At 39.4% G+C, this 18,179-nt stretch overlaps 1 protein-coding gene across 7 annotated transcripts in view; it reads right to left on the bottom strand.

Moving 5' to 3' along the window:
* The window catches only part of TBPL1 (TATA-box binding protein like 1), a 35,750-nt gene that overhangs the window by 8,533 nt on the left and 9,038 nt on the right, over positions 1–18,179 (bottom strand). The gene's annotated exons all lie outside the window — the stretch shown is intronic.

Below are 18,179 nucleotides of genomic sequence, written 5' to 3'. Positions count from 1 at the left end.
TGCTAGTCAGCCATTCATTATTCACTTACTGAATACCTTCTATGCACTGAGGACACCAGGAAAAAAATGAATAAGGCAAAATCTTTTGTCATCAAGGAGCTCACAAGTCTATGAGTGTAGGAAGAAGCTCTCACAAATAGCACACCATTTTCGTCAGGATCACAGTCTTTCAAGGTCTGTATCCTTTTAAAACTATGATACGAGCATTTCTATAAATGAACCAACAAAAAAGAGCCCCAGTTTTTACCAGTAAGCATATGACCCATTTCCAGTTAAAAAATTCTGACTAGGTTTCCACATCTTAAAAAACAAGTAATGGTAATTTAGTTCACCTAACCCACAAAGAGAATACCAGAAAACAGTAACAATACCATTGTAATGATCTTGGGGATCCCTTGCAGCTACAATATGATAAACTAGTATTCTTTATAAGGATTCAAATTATTGTATGACTAAAACAATGAAGATGCCAAGAGTCCCGATAAAGAAAATTCAAGCTTGTTTTCCCGCCGTTTGGGATCTGACAGAACACAAGTCAGACCAGGCCTGTGGCACCTCTCTAGGATGATGGAGCCTTCAGTTCTGTGCACCACCTGTATCTCCGCTTCACCAATTTCTGACTTTTATGTTCCCTTCCATCTGCTTATCTCCTTGTTTTGTTGTTTTCTGTGTATCTCTAAGTCAACTCAAATAATTGTTACGTACAAGGGATGGGGCAGGAGTAGCAGTGCATATACAAGTAGACGGATTACGAAAGAGGATGGAGGCAGTTATCAACACTGATCTTAAACAGCAGGATCAATATCCTGACTCACCACACACCAGGTACGAGAACCTGAAAAACGTATGCAATCTATGTGTGCCTCGGTTTTCTCATTTGTGGCATGGAATCTAGTGTCCTATTAGAACGTGTTGTGGGGATTATACAGAGTGTATAAAAAGTACTTAGCATACATATTTGGCAATAATAACACAAAAATGACAGTTAATATAGATAAAATAATCAATAAGCAGAGATCTCTTACTACCATTTCCCATGATTATATTATAGCCCAGATGCTGAGCCATATAGACCTCACCAGGTTTTCTATTTTCCTGTAAAAACTATGAAATAACTGAGGTAAAGAGGCTCTTAGCCGCATACCCCAACATCCGTTCCACCCTTCCTGCACAGTGAACAGAACCCAGGTGTTTGGGAGAAATAAAATACTATCCATACTTTCAAGGCTCCCTGGGAACAGGTAGAGCCAAGGGGCCACATGATCCTGTCACGATTAACAAAATGTAAAATGAAATGGTTTTGTATCTTTTGCGAAGAAAAGATTGCTTAGAGTGACCAAACTAAGCCAGCCAAGACCCCTTTTGCCTTCCTACCCTTCTTCACTTTTATTGCCTGGACTTTAGATGTAAGAATTGGGAGCTCAAGTAGCCATCTGATCATAAGACTATGAGATAAGGGCAGTGGAACAGTAAGACAGAGCAAGCCCGAGTCCCTAATCCAATGAAATTCCTTATTACCCCTGTACTTCCTAATTCCAGACTTGATGAAGGTGGGAGAAAAATCAATTTCCATCTCAAGGCCCTCACCTGCTGAATTTCTGTCATATGCAGCCAAGCCTAATCCTAACGGATGCACATCCCAAGAGACAGGCTACAGAAAGCACTACTTAAAAAGAAACTCGTATGAAGAAACTGTCAAATTTAGTGTTTCACACAGATTTTGTTTTTTACATTAAAACAAGTTAAAACAAATTAAGGCGAGAATACCAGGACAATATGTAGGGTAAAAATAAGTCAAGAAAGTAGGTATAAAGCAAATCTCGGTGACTGCAAAGACTTGAAATTAATACAATTGTGCCTGTACTTTAGTAACTTAAACTCTAAAAATGAGATCACAGGCGTAGTTCATTCGAAGTTACTCAATGTTCATATTTTAGATGAATATAACCTGGCAAGCAGCCTCAGAAAACACTATTGCTTTAATACGTTTTAAATCAAGGACAGAATATGGAGTCAGTACTTAAAAAAGAATCAGGCGGGGCGCCTGGGTGGCTCAGCCGGTTAAGCGGCCCACTTCGGCTCAGGTCATGATCTCGCGGTCCTTAGTTCGAGCCCGAGTCGGGCTCTGTGCTGACAGCTCAGAGCCTGGAGCCTGTTTCAGATTCTGTGTCTCCCTCTCTCTGCCCCTCCCCCGTTCATGCTCTCTCTCTGTCTCAAAAATAAATAAACGTTAAAAAAATAAAAAATAAAAGAGTCAGGTATCCTACACGAAAGACTCCACATTTCTGAAGCATTACAACAAAAAACCCACTTGCAGTCAATTTAGCTGTCTTGTAAAACAAGAAAGCAGTGCTGGATATTAACAAAGATTCACCCCACAGCTAACATCATACTCAATGGTGAAAAGCTGAAAGCTTTTCCTCGGAGATCCGGAACAAGTCAAGGATGCCCACTCTCACCACTTGCATTCAACACAATATTGGAAATCCTAGCCAGAGCAGTTAGGCAAGAAAAAGACAATGCATCCAAATTGGAAAGGGAAAAAGGAAAATTGTCACTTTTTGTGGATGGCATGATTTTATATATAGAAAACCCTAAAGACTCCACCAAAAACACTTTTATAACTAATAAATGAATTCAGGAAAAGCTGCCAAGTACAAAATCAATATATAAAATCTGTTCTGTTTCTATATACTAACAACAAACTATCAGAAAGAGAAATTTTAAAAACTCAATTTATAATTGCATCAAAAAGAACAAAATACCTAGGAATAAATTTAAACAAGGGGATGAAAAACCTGTACACTGAAAACTGTAAGACACTGATGAAAGAAAATGAAAAACAAGTAAATGTATATTACATGCTCATCGATTGAAAGAATTAATAGTTAAAATGTCCATACCACTCAAAGCAATCTAGAGATTCAATGCGATCCCTATCAAAATCCCAATGGTATTTTTCACAGAAATAGAACAAACAATCCAAAAATTTGTATGGAACCACACAAGCAATCTTGAGAAAGAACAAAGCTGGACTCCGATTTCAAACTATATTACAAAGCTATAGTAATAGAGATAGAGCTCAAAATAAACCCATGCACGTTCAGTCAACCGATGTATGAATAAGGAGGCAAGCATACACAATGGTGAACAGACAGTCTCTTCAAGAAGTGGTGCTGAGAAACCCGGGCAGCCACATTCAAAAGAATAAAACTACACTCCTATCTTACACCACACGTAAAAATAACACAAAATGGATTAAAAACTTGAATGTAAAACCTGGAACTATAAAACTAGAAGAAAACAGGTGGTAAGCTCCACGATACCACCAGTCTTCGCACTGAATTTCTGGATCTAACTTTAAAAGCAAAGGCAACAAAAGCAAAAACAAGCGAGCGATACATCAAACTAAAAAGCTTCTGCACAGCAAACGACATGAAAAGGCAGCCTACTGAATGCGAGAAAATTGCTGCAAATCATATACTCAGTAAGATGTAAATATCCAGAAAATAAAAAGAACTCTTATAACTCAATAGCAAAAACAACAAACAATCTGATTAAAAAATGGGTAGAGGAACTGAAGAGACATTTTTCCAAAGAAGGCATACAGATAGCCAACAGGCACATGAAAAGATACTCAATCGACATCACTAATCATCAGGGAAAAGCAACTCAAAACCACAATGAGAGATCACTGCATGTGTTAGAATGGTTGTTAACAAAAAGACACACAATAACAGGCGCTGGTGAGGATGTGGAGAGAAGGGAATGCTTGTTCACTGTTGGTGGGAATGTAAACTGGTGCAGCTACTGTGGAAAACAGTATGGAGGTTCCTCAAAAAATTAAAAATGATCCAACAATTCCACTTTTGGACAGTCATCTGAAGAAAGGGGAAACATTAATTTGAAAAGATATATGCACCCCTACATTCATCACAGTATTATTTACAATAGCCAAGCTATGGAAGTAACCTAAATGTCCACTGATGGGTGAATGGATAAAAAAAGATGTGGTATATATACAAAATGGAATACTTCTCGGCCATAAAAAAGAAAACAAATATAAACGACTTAAGCATTCGATCCAAGAAATCAAGTATAGGACAAATATAAATGACTTAAGCATTCGATCCAAGAAATCAAGTAAATGACAACCACAAAATAGACGGAAGAAAATGGTAAATGAAAGTAGAAATAATATAACTAACATGGTAGTTATAACTAACAAACATGGTAGAAATAAAAGAAAAATTCAACTCCAAGTTTTGAAATGTAAAAGATTCCAATAGTTTTTTCATATAGGAATATTAAAAAGTTAATTTCTTCAATTTTTTGTATAGTATAGAAAAACAACATAAATATTAGAATCTTTGTACAGTATAGAAAAATAACATATATATTAGAGAAAAACAATGTATATATGAAAAGCACAGTTAACTCTATTTTGATTTAAATAGAATTATCAATGACTTTCTCACTGCACAGGGCCTAACATTAAGGCATGGGTTAATCAGGTGTTTCGTCCTGTGCTCCAAGTATGCCTACTATGAGTTATCAAATATTTCCTCCTAATAAAAAGCAGAATTCAAAACTGCCCCTGCCCTAACTTCAGGAACTATCATATTTCTAGCTTCTTATTAAGTCCATTACAGTTGTGGCCAAAAGCACAAACTTCCAGTTATAAAACCAGTAAGTCCTGGAGATATAATGTACAGCTTGGCGACTAGAGTTAGTACTACCATATGGTATATTTGAAAGCTAAGAGAGTAGATCTCATCACAAGAAAATAAATGTGTAACTATGTGTGGTGACGGATGCTAATGACATAGTGTGGTGGTGATTTTGCTATATATATATATATATGTATATATATATATATACACACACATATATATATACATATACACACCTATATACATATATATATTTTTTTAAATCATTAAGTTGTATACCTGAAACATATTATATGTCAATTGTATCTCAATAAAAATTTTCAAATAGTCTTAGAAAAAATTCCTCATAGAGGCTGAAGCAGCTTCTTCCTCACTCAATGATTTTATGGGTAAGAACACATTGTGTGTTAGGTTCTCTGACTTTTCAGTGGTATTCAAAAACATTACTTCAGTAACCCTCACAAACTGCAACCTTAAAGCATTACTTGGAAAACACTGCCACCTCCTGGCTTTTAAGACAAATTGCATCAAAGACTACAGGTGATAGCGTGGGTTTGGTTCTAGACCACCATGATGAAGCAGGTAACTCAATAAAGCAAGTCAAATAAACGTTCTGGTTTCTCAGTGCATATAAGTTATGTTTACACCATACTACAGTCTATTAATTATATAACAGCATTATGTCTAAAATCATCAATGTATAAACCTTATTTTAAAAGTACTTTATTGCTAAAAAATGTTAACCATCTGAGCTTTCAGCAAGTCAATCTTTTTGCTGGCGGAAAGGAAAAGGAGAACATGGAAGGTTCTGCCTCCATGTTGATGGCTGCTGACTGATCAGAGTGAAGCAGTTGGGGTGAAGATTGGGGTGATTGCGGCAATTTCTTTGAGACAATAAAGTTTGCCACATGGATCGGATCTTCCTTTCATGAACGATTTCCCTATAGTAGGTGATGCATTCCCTATAGTAGGTAGCCACTGTCGAACTTCTTTGAAAATTGAAGTCAGTCCTCTCAATCCATTAAACCTACTGCATTATCAGCTAAATTCATGTAATATTCTAAATCCTCTGTTGGTCACTTCAACAATCTTCATGGCATCTTCACCAAGAGTAGACTCCATCTCAGGAAACCACCTTCTTGGCTCTTCCCTAAGAAGCGACTCGTCAGCCATTCAAGATTGACCATGAGATTGCAGCAATTCAGTCCCATCTTCAGGCTCCACTTCTTTTTAATTTGTTTTTAAATGTTTATTTATTTTTGAGACAGAGAGAGACAGAGCATGAATGGGGGGAGGGTCAGAGAGAGAGGGAGACACAGAATCGGAAGCAGGCTCCAGGCTCCGAGCCATCAGCCCAGAGCCTGACGCGGGACTCGAACTCACAGTCTGTGAGATCATGACCTGAGCTGAAGTCAGACGCTTAACCGACCGAGCCACCCAGGCGCCCCCAGGCTCCACTTCTAATTCTAGTTCTCCTGCTGTTTCCACCACACCTGCAGTTACTTCCTCCACTTTAGTACTGAGCCCCTTAAAGTCATCCATGAGGATTGAAACCAACTTCTTCCAAACTCCTCTTAATGTTGATATTGTGACCTCTTCCCATGAATCATGAATGTTCTTAATGGCATCTAGAATGGTGAATCCTTTACAGAAGGTTTTCAATGTACTTTTTCCAGATCCATCAAAGGAATCACTATCTGGGGCAGTTCTATAGGCTTATGGAAATGTATTTCTTAAACAATAAGACTTGCAAGTTGAACCGACTCCTTGATCCATGGGCTACAGAATGGATGTTGTGGTAGCAGGCATAAAACGACATTAATTTCATTGCACATCTCCACCAGAGCTTTTGGGTAACCAGGCGCACTGTCAATGAGCAGTAATATTTTGAAAAGAATCTTTTTTTCTGAGCAGTAGGTCTCAACAGTGGGCTTAAAACATTCATAAACCATGTTGCAAATAGATGTGCTTTCACCCAAACTTTATTGTTCCATTTATAGAGCACAGGCAGAGTAGATTCTCTTAAAGGTCCTAGGATTTTTGGGATAGTACATGAGCACTGGCTTCAACTGAAAGTCACCAGCTATATCAGCCCCCAACAGGAGAGTCAGTCTATCCTTTGAAGCTAGCATTGACTTGTCTCTAGCTATGAAATCCTTAAACAGCATTTCATTGCAATCAAAAGCTATTTTGTGTATACTTAAAATCTGTTGTTTAATGTAACCACCTTCCTTATCTTAGCTAGATCTTCTTGATAACTTGCTTCAGCTTCTACATCACCGCTTGCTGCTTCACCCTGCTTTTAGGTCATGGAAATGGCTTCTTTCCTTAAATGCACCAACCTCTGTGAACTTCAAACTTTCTTCTCCAGCTTCCTCATCTTTCTCAGCCTACACAGAATTGAAGAGAGTTGGGGCCTTGCTCTGGATTAGGCTTCGGCTTAAGGGAATGTCGGGGCTGGTATGACCTTCTATCCAGACCACTACAATTTTCTCTGTATCAGCAATACAGTTGTTTTACTTTCGTACCATTAGTGTGTTTACTGGAGTAGCAGTCTTAATTTCCTTCAAGAACGTTTCCTTTGTGGTCACAACTTGACTAACTGGCACAAGAGACCTAGCTTTTGGCCTACTGCAGCTTTTGACACTCACGACGCGTAATCGTATCTGGCTTTGATTTCAAGGGAGTGTAATTCTTCCTTTCACTTGAACACTTAGAGGTCATCAGAGGGCTACAAACTGACCTAATTTCAATATTGTTGTGTTTCAGGGCACGGGGGGGGGGGGGCGCGAGGAGACAGACAGGGGAACAACGAGCTGGTGGAGCAGACACACCCGATACGTCTCAAGTCTGCCACCTTAAACGGGAGCATGTCTCGGGGCTCCAAAACAACTACAGAGTAACAGCGAAGATCACTGATCACCATAACAAACACAGTAATAATGAGTAAGTCTGAAACACCGAGGGAATCATCTAACTGTTGGAAAGATGGTGCCAACAGATTTGCTTGGTGCAAGGTTGTCACAAACCTCCCGTCTGCCAAAAACGCGGTATCTGTGGAGCGCATTAAGACCAGTAATAGCTCTAGTACATTTTATACTTTCCACACCAGGAAAGATATTGAAACTGAAAGGCCACAAAAAACACTCTTCGTAAAAACAAGGCAAAAATACCCCCAAAACCTAATAAAAGGCCAGAAGAACAAAACGAAATAAACAGAGCACAGAAGAATAACATCTTAGCTACTCTGAGGATATTCAAGTTGCATCTGAGGACACCGGGAGAGCGGCCTCCAACGCTTTAACCACAAGATCACCCTCCATGATTTGAGAAATGGCAAAAGTAGGGGAAGGCTGGATTTAGACCCATTTGCAAACAACATGAACCCTCACGGTCTCCTGGAGATTGCTCTTTTCTACAGGTGAGGCATGCCGTCCAAAGTAACCTCATATTCTTCATAAAGCTCTCAAAATAGCACATCAGGACACAGGCGTTGTGTCCTGACTCCAACAGACGACTTGACAGTCCCTCAGCACACGTCTGTAACCCAGCTAACGTTGTGCCTTTGAAAAAGCCAACGTTCTTTCACATCTGTTTCATGGGACAGGAGAAACCTTACTTCTTCCCTTTCTCGTCTGGAAACTGGCGGTATCACCGCAACCCCCCACCAAGGTGCCGTGAAGGATTAAGTACGGTTATCTATGTCCATACAGCACACAGCATGCATTAATTAAATGACAGCTATTACTGCTTGATGGATTCACAGGTAGTTGAATTTTATAACCAAATAGTATTATTTCATGAACCGATGCAAACCTTGAGAAGCCATATTAACAGAGAGGAAAAAAATGGAGATCGCCGCAGATTAGGCAGGGGTCAGCAAATCATACAATGGGCCAGTGGCCATTTTGTAAAAAAAGTTTTATTGGAACATGCCATGCTCAAGTGTTACCTAATGACCACGTGGCACAACTGAGTAGTTATGACAAAAACCAGATGACCCACAAGTCTAAAATAGTTACCATCCGGTCTTTAAGGAAAAAAAAAAAAGTCTGTTAATTCCTGGGCTGGCCCAATGAGGCTGTATCAATAAAACAAAATGCAACACTGATAAATTTTAAAGCCTACATTTGTTTGGTTTTTTTGAGACAGAAAGAGACAGAACATGAACAGAGGAGGGTCAGAGAGAGGGAGACACAGAATCTGAAGCAGGCTTCAGGCTCCAAGCTGTCAGCACAGAGCCCGACGCGGGGCTTGAACTCACGGACTGTGAGATCATGACCTGAGCTGAAGTCGGATGCTTAACCGACTGAGCCACCCAGGCGCCCCACCTACATTTTTATTAAAATACATAAAATATGTTTGTCATGGTCCTTGATTGAACACTGGTTTGAACAAACCAGTTGTAGGCAATATTTGAAGGACATCAGTATGGATCTGAGTGATACATATATTGGGGAGTTACTGTTCATTTCGTTATGTGCAATGACAGACTAGTTACATAGACAAATATGCTTATTTTTTAGAGACACTACCAAAATATTCAGGGAGGCATGTCGTGTTTATAATTTACATTAAAATGCAAGTGTTTTTCATTATCTGAACTCAGTAACAAATAGATTTGGATAAAGTTTCAGATGATTCCCTAGATGCTGGAATCCTGCTACAGGAACCAAACAAATTTGGACAATCTATTCTGGGATACAGAATAGATATGGACAGTAAATATAATTGTATTTTAGGACCAAAAAAATGTCACGTTACTGTTGCATGTCTTAACAACTGTTAAATGTACGTGATAGACATACAGATGGGTATTCATTATACTATTCTCCCTCTAATTCTCTCTGAAAATTTCCATAATAATTTTTTTAATGTTTGTCTTTGAGAGAGAGAGAGAGGCAGAGTACGAGCATGGGAGGGACAGAGAGAGAGGGACACACAGAATCCGAAGGAGGCTCCAGGCTGTCAGCACGGAGCCTGACGTGGGACTCGAACCCAGGTCAGATCATGAGCTGAGCCGAAGTTGGATGCTTAACCGACTGAGCCAGCCAGGTGCCTCTCCACAATAATTGTAAAAAGTGTTTAAGAAAAGACTTTACTTCACACTAGGCCATACTAAGACAACATGAAGTTGTGATTATATTACTTAAAAAACAAACAGAACCTAGGTTAGATAGGAGCACCTACAGCAAAGGAGTGCCTATAGCCTTTTTTGCTACCAAAATATCTCAATATCCAAACATTGTCATTTAAAGAGGGCAATGATAACCAGATATCCAGAGGGAAGCAGGATGGTATGAGATATAAAAATAGTGTGTGAGGGAAGTCTCAGGACATTTAGCGCAGGAAAGAAAAGATAGCAGTTGTTCTCAAATATCTGAATAAAAAGGAAACTGACAGAACCAGTTAAAGTCACATGGAAGCAGATCTCATGAAGCCACACTGATAAACAAATACCACTGCAAAGCAGGGGACTCCACAGAAGAGAAGTGTCACAAAAGGAGGCGGGGGGGGGGGGGGGGGAGGTGTAGCTAGAGAATTAACCAACAGTTAAGAATGTTATAGAATGAGTCTTCGATTGAGTATAAGATGAGACTAGATGGTTTCTAAGGTCCCACCTAATTCTCAAATCCCAGATTCTAACATCTTAGATGAAGACAGGCTACTGACAAACTAGGCATTATACACTAAATTTTTATTTCAGTTCTAGAGCTACTGTGTCAGTTTAGTTAAATTAACATCCCAATTCTCAACTTCCCGCTTTGCCTTCAATACGCGTTTATGTTCAAAGGGGCAGGTGGAGGGAGACGACTGGCAGCACTACAGGGCAACAGCACAGGCACATGGACGAAGCTGCAAACCTTGAACCCGTGTGGCAGGGTGACATTCTATCATTCTGTCACCTGGTGCACTTCCGGGACCTATCCTTAGGGCTGGCATTTTTGCATTCTAGCCACAGAAAGAAAATTTTACTAACAGGACGCCTGGCCTAAAAAAAACCCTTGTACTTTCCAAAGGAAAAGCTTATATATTATGCCATCCATATTACATAAAACATTCAACAAGTAAGTATTTAAGTATAAAGCAAAAAGTACTTGATATACAAACCATGATTACATTGAGTTAAACAGAAAGTTAAAGTATCTTCATTACTTTTGCCTCCACCTACTATGACTCAGTCTAAATAACAATTCTGAAGACCAGCAAGCTGGTAGCATTCATGTAAATACCTTGCATCAAAATGAACTGTTACGATTTTTTAAATCTGTATTAAGAAAACTACAAAAATACTGTTTTTATGGAAATTAATTAACAAAGTGGTGGGTTGCCAGCAACTATCTATTTAAAAAAAATAGTAAGGAAAATTTTCATGTTTCAGTCAGTAAAAATATTTGTAATGGTGCCTAAAAAATGGAGGAAAATTTAATTTAATTTAACTTGATGATTTTCTGAATGTGTGCTTAATGAAAGGCAAATCAATGGTTTACACTCAAAGAAAAAGTTCCAGTTAAAACAAAACAAAGTATTTTTGCAATTTAAGAATAATCTAATATCTACCTCATATTAATAATGTTTAAACAGTAGCCCACTTAAGAATTTCACTATTTCATCATGTACTAAAATGTATCTATAAAATAAGAGAACTTGGGGGTGCCTGGGTGGCTCAGTTGGTTAAGTGTCCGACTCTTGATTTCAGCTCAGGTCACGATCTAAGGTTTTGACATCAAGCCCCGGGTTGGGCTCCACGCTGAGCATGGAGCTTGCTTAAGATTCTCTCTCCCTCTGCCCCTCCCCAGTGCTTGAGCAGAGGCTCTCTCTCTCTCTCTCTCTCTCAGAAATAAAGTAAGAGAACTTGGATCCTAGTGGAAGCTTTGTGAAAGTGGGCTGGCTCTGAACGTTCCTACACTTATTTGCAAAATGCATACACCATTTACTCATCACATGATTTGTTTTGAGAAATTAATGAACACCTCCCAAATCATAATGTGCCCAATTAATGCCATATTAGTCAATGCTAACATCAACTAATGTATTACTGTGGATAACAAGAAAATAAGTATATTTTACTGAATATAACTTGAAATTTGCGGATTCAAACTCAAAAGATGAGAAATTGAGTGTACCAATTCCTTATGAAGAACAAAATTTACTTTGGATAGCTTTCTTAGTATTTCAAATAAATGGCCTTAATGCAGGATTTTAAGGAAGATACCACGTCATTTTCCAATCACATACAAAATACTCAAAGAAAAACAAGTCCTACCACAGTTATAATTACTAAGGTCCCCCCTCCCCCATGCTCAAAAAGGCACATGTTTTTAGGCTGCTGAATCCTTACATTTATCTGCATATTAAACAAGACTGAGATCACATGTATATTCTGTCATAGCTCGCCAACAAAGTATTCTGAAAAGGTCTTTGACAATCTGAGATACAAGAAAAACCAATAGTGAATTAACTGGTGAGGGTGAAATTCCTTGAATACTGATAAGAGTGCACTTTTAAAATACTACCACTTGTATTTATTCTGTTAACTGTCTCCGATTTTGTGTTCATTTTCCTTCTGAGATTTCTTACTGCTTTATACAAGCTCTTATATGTTAAAGAATATTAATCTTTTGCCGGCTTATGCTATTCCTTCGCTAAAATTCTTCACCTGTCTCACTCCTATTTGTTCTATAGCTCAGCATCCCCTTCATTCAATCAATTCTGTAGAAATGAATTGGAAATCTAAGCATTAGGCCTCATGCTGGGGGGGGGGGGGTGGTTGGGGATCCAGCCCTGAGCAAGACCTGGTAGAGGGAATGCAGGTGTTCTCAGCTCCAAGGTGAAGAGTACAAACTATTCCGACCTGAAGAAGGGCCAGCACAGCTCAAGTGGAAAGAGTGGCGCAAGACCAGGCTGGAGATGCACAGAGGGGTCATGCCTTCCAGACTACGTTAAGGATTTTCACATTCTCACATTCATCCCAAGAGCAATGAACTAAAAGAGAAGCAAGAAATGACATGAAGTATTTGCTTTTTAAAAATATATCCCCGGCACTTCTGTAATGGAAGAATGGACTGGATGATAAGAACGGGCAGGAAACTCAGTCAGGGTCCAGTGCAGCAGTCCTGGTGAGAGAGGGAAGCAGTGGAGACAGAGTGGATGAAGATGCAAAGAAGTAGACAGAAGAGTGACATTTCTAGGAGATGACTGAACACAGCTTTGTGGCTGATACAGAAAGAGGAAAAGGGGGTGGAGGATGACTCCAGGTTTGTTGCCTAACATACTATTTACAGAAACACTGGAAGGAGAGCACGCTGCAGAGCAGACAGGACAAGGAGCGATGGTGAGGATTCTGTTTGGGGAATGCTGAGTTGAAGGAACTTAGAAGACATCCATAGGGAGGTACAGAGCAGACAATTAGGTAACAGTCCATCACTCAGGACAGGTCCAGATTAGAGGTAAAAATCTGAAAACCTGAGTAGAGAAGGTAATTAAAACCACGACGGATAAAATAAGAAATCAAAGGAACTGAGACATCCGATCCCTAAGACTGAGCCAGGGTGTCCCTGTTCTGAGTCCCAGTACCATGTTGCTATGCAAACCACTATCACAGGATTTCCCCACACTATAGTAAAATTTCGTATTTATTTATGTCTCCCTGGTAGACAATAAACTCCTTAAGTACATAATCAAATCTTACTTATTTTTACACCCAAACCTTAGCATAGTTCCCAAGACACTAAACACATTCAATAAAATGTCTGGAAGAGCTTAACTGTTAGCTTGAGATTAAAAAGCAGTACACACACACACACACACACACACACACACACACACACACAGGTTTCAGAGCTCAGACTCTGGAATAGATCACTTGGGTTAAACCAAGACCCTACCATTTATCAGCTGTGTGACCCTAGGTAAGTTATTTAATGCCTTTGTGCCTAAATGTCCTCATCTATTAAATAAGGCAGGTAATAGGACCTATCCTGGAGTGTTGCAAAAATTGAAATTTCATGCAAAACACAGTGCAGTACTAACAGTTGGTAAGCATTCAAACTTAGCAATTCTCATTGTTATTATTATCTCCTTTCTTTATCTTCCATGAATACAGAAGTGTTCAAAACTGGAAAGGATTTCCAGTTATCTGCTGTGGTCCTCAAGCTTTGGAAAACAAAAACAAAAACAAATCATGTTCTTTCAAGTCTAAAAGCAAGGGGTAGAGGGGCACCGGGGTGTCAGTGAGTTGAGAGTCAGGCTCTTGATTTCAGCTCAGGTCATGAGCTCAGGGTCATGGAATTGAGCCACATGTCAGGCTCCTCTGCCCCTCTCCTCTGCTTTCTCTCTCTTTAAAAAAAAAAAAAGTGGGGTTGGGGGTGCTTGGGTGGCTCAGTCGGTTAAGTGTCTGACTCTTAATTTCAGCCTAGATCATGATCCTGTGGTTTGTGAGCTGGAGCCTCAAGTCGGGCTCTGCACTGACAGTGCAGAGTCTGCTTGGGATCCTCTCTCTCTCCCCTTCTTTCTCTGCCCCTCCCCCACTCTGGATCTCTCTCTCTCTCTCTCTCTCTCTCTCTCTCTCTTTTTCTGTCTCTCTCAAAATAAATAAACTCTAAAAAGGACAAAGAATAAAAGGAAAAAGAAAAAAAGAAAAAAGCAAGTGGAAAAATAAAGAATTTTGATGTGTCTGTTTAGTATTATAAAAAAATAGATTTAACAGTGATTTTTTAAAAAATCCTCAGTAATAGGGGCGCCTGGGTGGCTCGGTCGGTTAAGCGTCCGACTTCGGCTCAGGTCATGATCTCACGGTCCGTGAGTTCGAGCCCCGCGTCGGGCTCTGTGTTGACAGCTCGGAGCCTGGAGCCTGTTTCAGATTCTGTGTCTCCCTCTCTCTGACCCTCCCCTGTTCATGCTCTGTCTCTCTCTGTCTCAAAAATAAATAAACGTTAAAAAAAAAAAAATCCTCAATAATAAAACCATTTCAAACCAAGTGCTTATTATGCAGAGTTTTTTTTTTGGGGGGGGGGTTGGGGTTAGGGGAGAAGGGGAACAAGGAGAGAGAGGGAAAAAGAATCTGACCAAGTCTATTACATATTGCAAAATATATATTTTGCTTTTACTCAGCTAGGTACCTGCAAACACAGGAAAATTAGAGGTACAACAGATTTGGAAACTAAACTGCAACAAAACTGTGTATCATGTTCATTTCGCTTAAAGTGTAAATCTACTCTGTTCATTTCAAGTGTATGGCACAGGTTTTCTCCCCAGTCTTATATGCCGTATTCTCCCATATTGTGAGCCATCATTTCAAAAACTAGTTACGTCTGTCACTTTATAGAGAATCTTGATATTCGTCCTAACTTACTCATAAGTAACCACACTTTGTGAAACTAATTAAGCCACTAATAAGCTAATAAAACCACATAATTTTAAAAAGATTATAATTTTCTTGGTAGTGTAAATATTAACTCCCTAGGCGGCTAGTAAGCTGAACAACCCCTCTTTCACCTTCTGGTTGGTGTCAGGGTTGACACCCATAAAGTTCAAAGTTCTCTGTATTCTGTATTCTGATTTTTATGTCAGGGATGTGAATGCAGGGTTCAAACTTGAATGCCGACAGCTCACCAAGAATTTAATCAAGAGAAAGCACCCCAAGGTAGAATACAACATGAGAAATTTTCTATTTTGATGGTTTCCTTTCAACTGCTTTTACAGGCTTACCCTTCGTATAAAATGTGTGCTCTAGTGTAGACAACCTGTTTAAGGTCTATGTCATGTATGAGTGCCATTTTAAGAAAAGGAAGGTAGAATTATGAAATAAATCAGCTAGCTGGAAAATAGTAATACAGAGTTCAAACTTTTCTAGGTAAAAAGCAGTTTTTACTATTTAGTAAAAAAGTAACATACTTAAATAAAAGCAAACAGGGTTACAGAATGAATATCTTTCCACATGTAAGCACCATTAAGAACGTCTTAATTTACTCAGAACTGTCAGATCTTTAATTGACTGAGGGCTGAGTCACGTTTTTTAAACTGGAAATTAAGGTCTGCGAGAAAGACAAAATATTTTAAAACAGCACAACAGTAAACTGAGTAATTAGATAACATACAAGTAAAAGAAAGTATTCTTACATAGAACATAAATCAGGAATGATAATGAAGTTTTCTGACTGCAACACTAGCTCTTAACTACTAAGTAAAAGATAAAATAACAACTACCAAAATCTCAACCCCCAGAGATACTGATTAACTAACCTTCATGGGGGCCCTAATTTTTAAAAACATTGCCAAGTTGTTTCTAGTGGGCAGCCAGCTGAGAACCACTGGGCTGCAACACCACAACAGGTCATCAAAATAATGGAATTTCCCTTTCGGCAGGTCCTTAAAATGGACTCTATTCTCATATTAGGCCTGTTTATCATTAGAGAACATCAAGACTTCTGTAGTCTGTTTACCATGCGTTGTTTCCTTAACTTGATTCATGCATGAAACTGTCACACTCTGCCCTGTGCCTCTGCATGGTATGAAATGTTTAGGAACGAGCGGCTCACTGCTGAATCTGATGTCGCAGTTGAAACTCCCTCCTGATGGACCTCTCCAGAGCACAAAGCACGGGGCACTCCTGACTCTCAAAATTCTCCCTCACCACCCCTAGTTTTGGCTTCTGAGGCACCTTTCCCTAGGTTCTCCTCCCATCTACAATACTTTTCTGCTCCGCAAATTGGAAGTTCCTCACTGAATCCCAGGACAGTTCCTGAAAAGCTCAACAATAGGTTCCAGAGGTGAGGAACCCCTGAAATTGTGCACACACAAATTTGGAAGTGTACCTGAGGAGGCCATTTGTTTTTCATATTCTCGATGAATTTAAGAGCCCTGAAGGTTATAAACCTTTTCTTCTATAAGCTTTCCAAGCTTCAACTGTTATCTCTGAGTTTATGACTCCTACATCAATCCTAACCTATCAGAGATCTGAATCCATTTTCTTCACTGGCTGTGCAGTATGTTCGTTAACTTAAACCAACATATCCAAAATCAGTTAATCCCCTCAGAAATACTTGTGGTCTCTTAATTCTTAATTTCAGTTGATGAAGCCACCCTCCAACACTCAACACCTGAATCAGAAATTTCAGAATCAATCATCCTTCAGCTCTTCTCTTTCTCTTATACCCAGTTAACTTTTCACTTTGCTTCTTTTCTGCATCCGAAGCATCGACATTTTATTTTAGGCTTTCACATGTCCTTATGACCACGGCCTTCTAATGGAACTTTGCTTGCAGTATCCACAATCTAGTCCATCCAACAAATAAGCTCTCTTCGTAACTGTGCCACACCCCTGCTTAAAGAAAAGTCTGGCTCTCTTGCAGGGACACATGGAATCTAACTTGCTTGGCTTGGAATGCAGTGAGCTTCGAGCCTCCAATTTACCTTTTGTGACCTAATCTTCTTCCACTTTCAACACACCTTAACAATCTCAGCTATTCACTATTTCTCCTCCAGCAGACCTTTTCTTAATTTTAAATTTGCCTAGGATGCCCTTTCCTCATTGCTTCACTAACAGACTCTTACTTGTGGTTAGACTCATTGAATACACAACTGATACGAACCAAGCACTGTAGCTGGACACTGGGAATACAGCTCAGAACAACGGTCAGGGAAGGAAACTTCACGGCAACTGTATTCAGGTGGAAGAATCTGACAATGAACAGATAAGCAATTAAAATAATTAAGAAAATGTGATCTATGTTGTGAAGGGAATAAGAGGACACAACAGAAACTCTAGGAGGAATGATGCAGGCAGGCCTCTTAAGTTCCTCAGAGACGAAAAATTATTCTTAACGTGCGATCCTGTAGGATAAGAAGGAACCAGTCACGAAACACTAAGAGGAGCTCTCCGAGCAGAGGGTACCGCAGAGGTACCGTCTGCATGATGACCGTGTGCTATAGGCACCACACGCCTTGAAGAGAGCTGTTTAATATAAATGTGTAACCTTTAGAATTTGGCTTAGCTGGCACTTGGTCATCAACTCAACAAATAGTTGCTAAATTAGATGAATACTTCAAGAACAAGTGAAAAACCGAATTGTGGGGTTGGGGAGTAAGTAGGAAGGGCAGACATTTTTCACTGTAACAGGTAAGAATCTTAGTAGCCCCAAACCACTCAAGTTCTCTAACAGCATCTATTATGTCCCTTATTTAACTTACCGGTATGTTCTGCCTAGTGTTCACACACCTAACAAGTTATTATTGGTTTCAGTTTAGACCCCCAAATCCTGAAGGGCAACTGTGTTTCAGGAGCTTTTACAAATACAGAAGTGTGTTTCTGATGTAAAGAAAGAATTATTTTAATTAAAACACCCATACAGATCCTTAACGTTTTTGATGTATATATTCCCTTTCCTTTCTCCTAAGGGTTACGTTCTCCATTTTAACCCCAGGAGTCCTGTGAGCCCTAAACCATCCATACCCAAAGTTCATTCCATGGTAGCTGGTCACAGACCAGCCAACAGGTCAGCTGCC

The sequence above is a fragment of the Panthera tigris genome, chromosome B2 (genome assembly GCF_018350195.1).
Source record: "Panthera tigris isolate Pti1 chromosome B2, P.tigris_Pti1_mat1.1, whole genome shotgun sequence".
In the NCBI taxonomy this organism is placed as follows: domain Eukaryota; kingdom Metazoa; phylum Chordata; class Mammalia; order Carnivora; family Felidae; genus Panthera; species Panthera tigris.
Note: the sequence above shows the minus strand (reverse complement) of the source record. Positions and strands in the feature narration are given on the sequence as shown.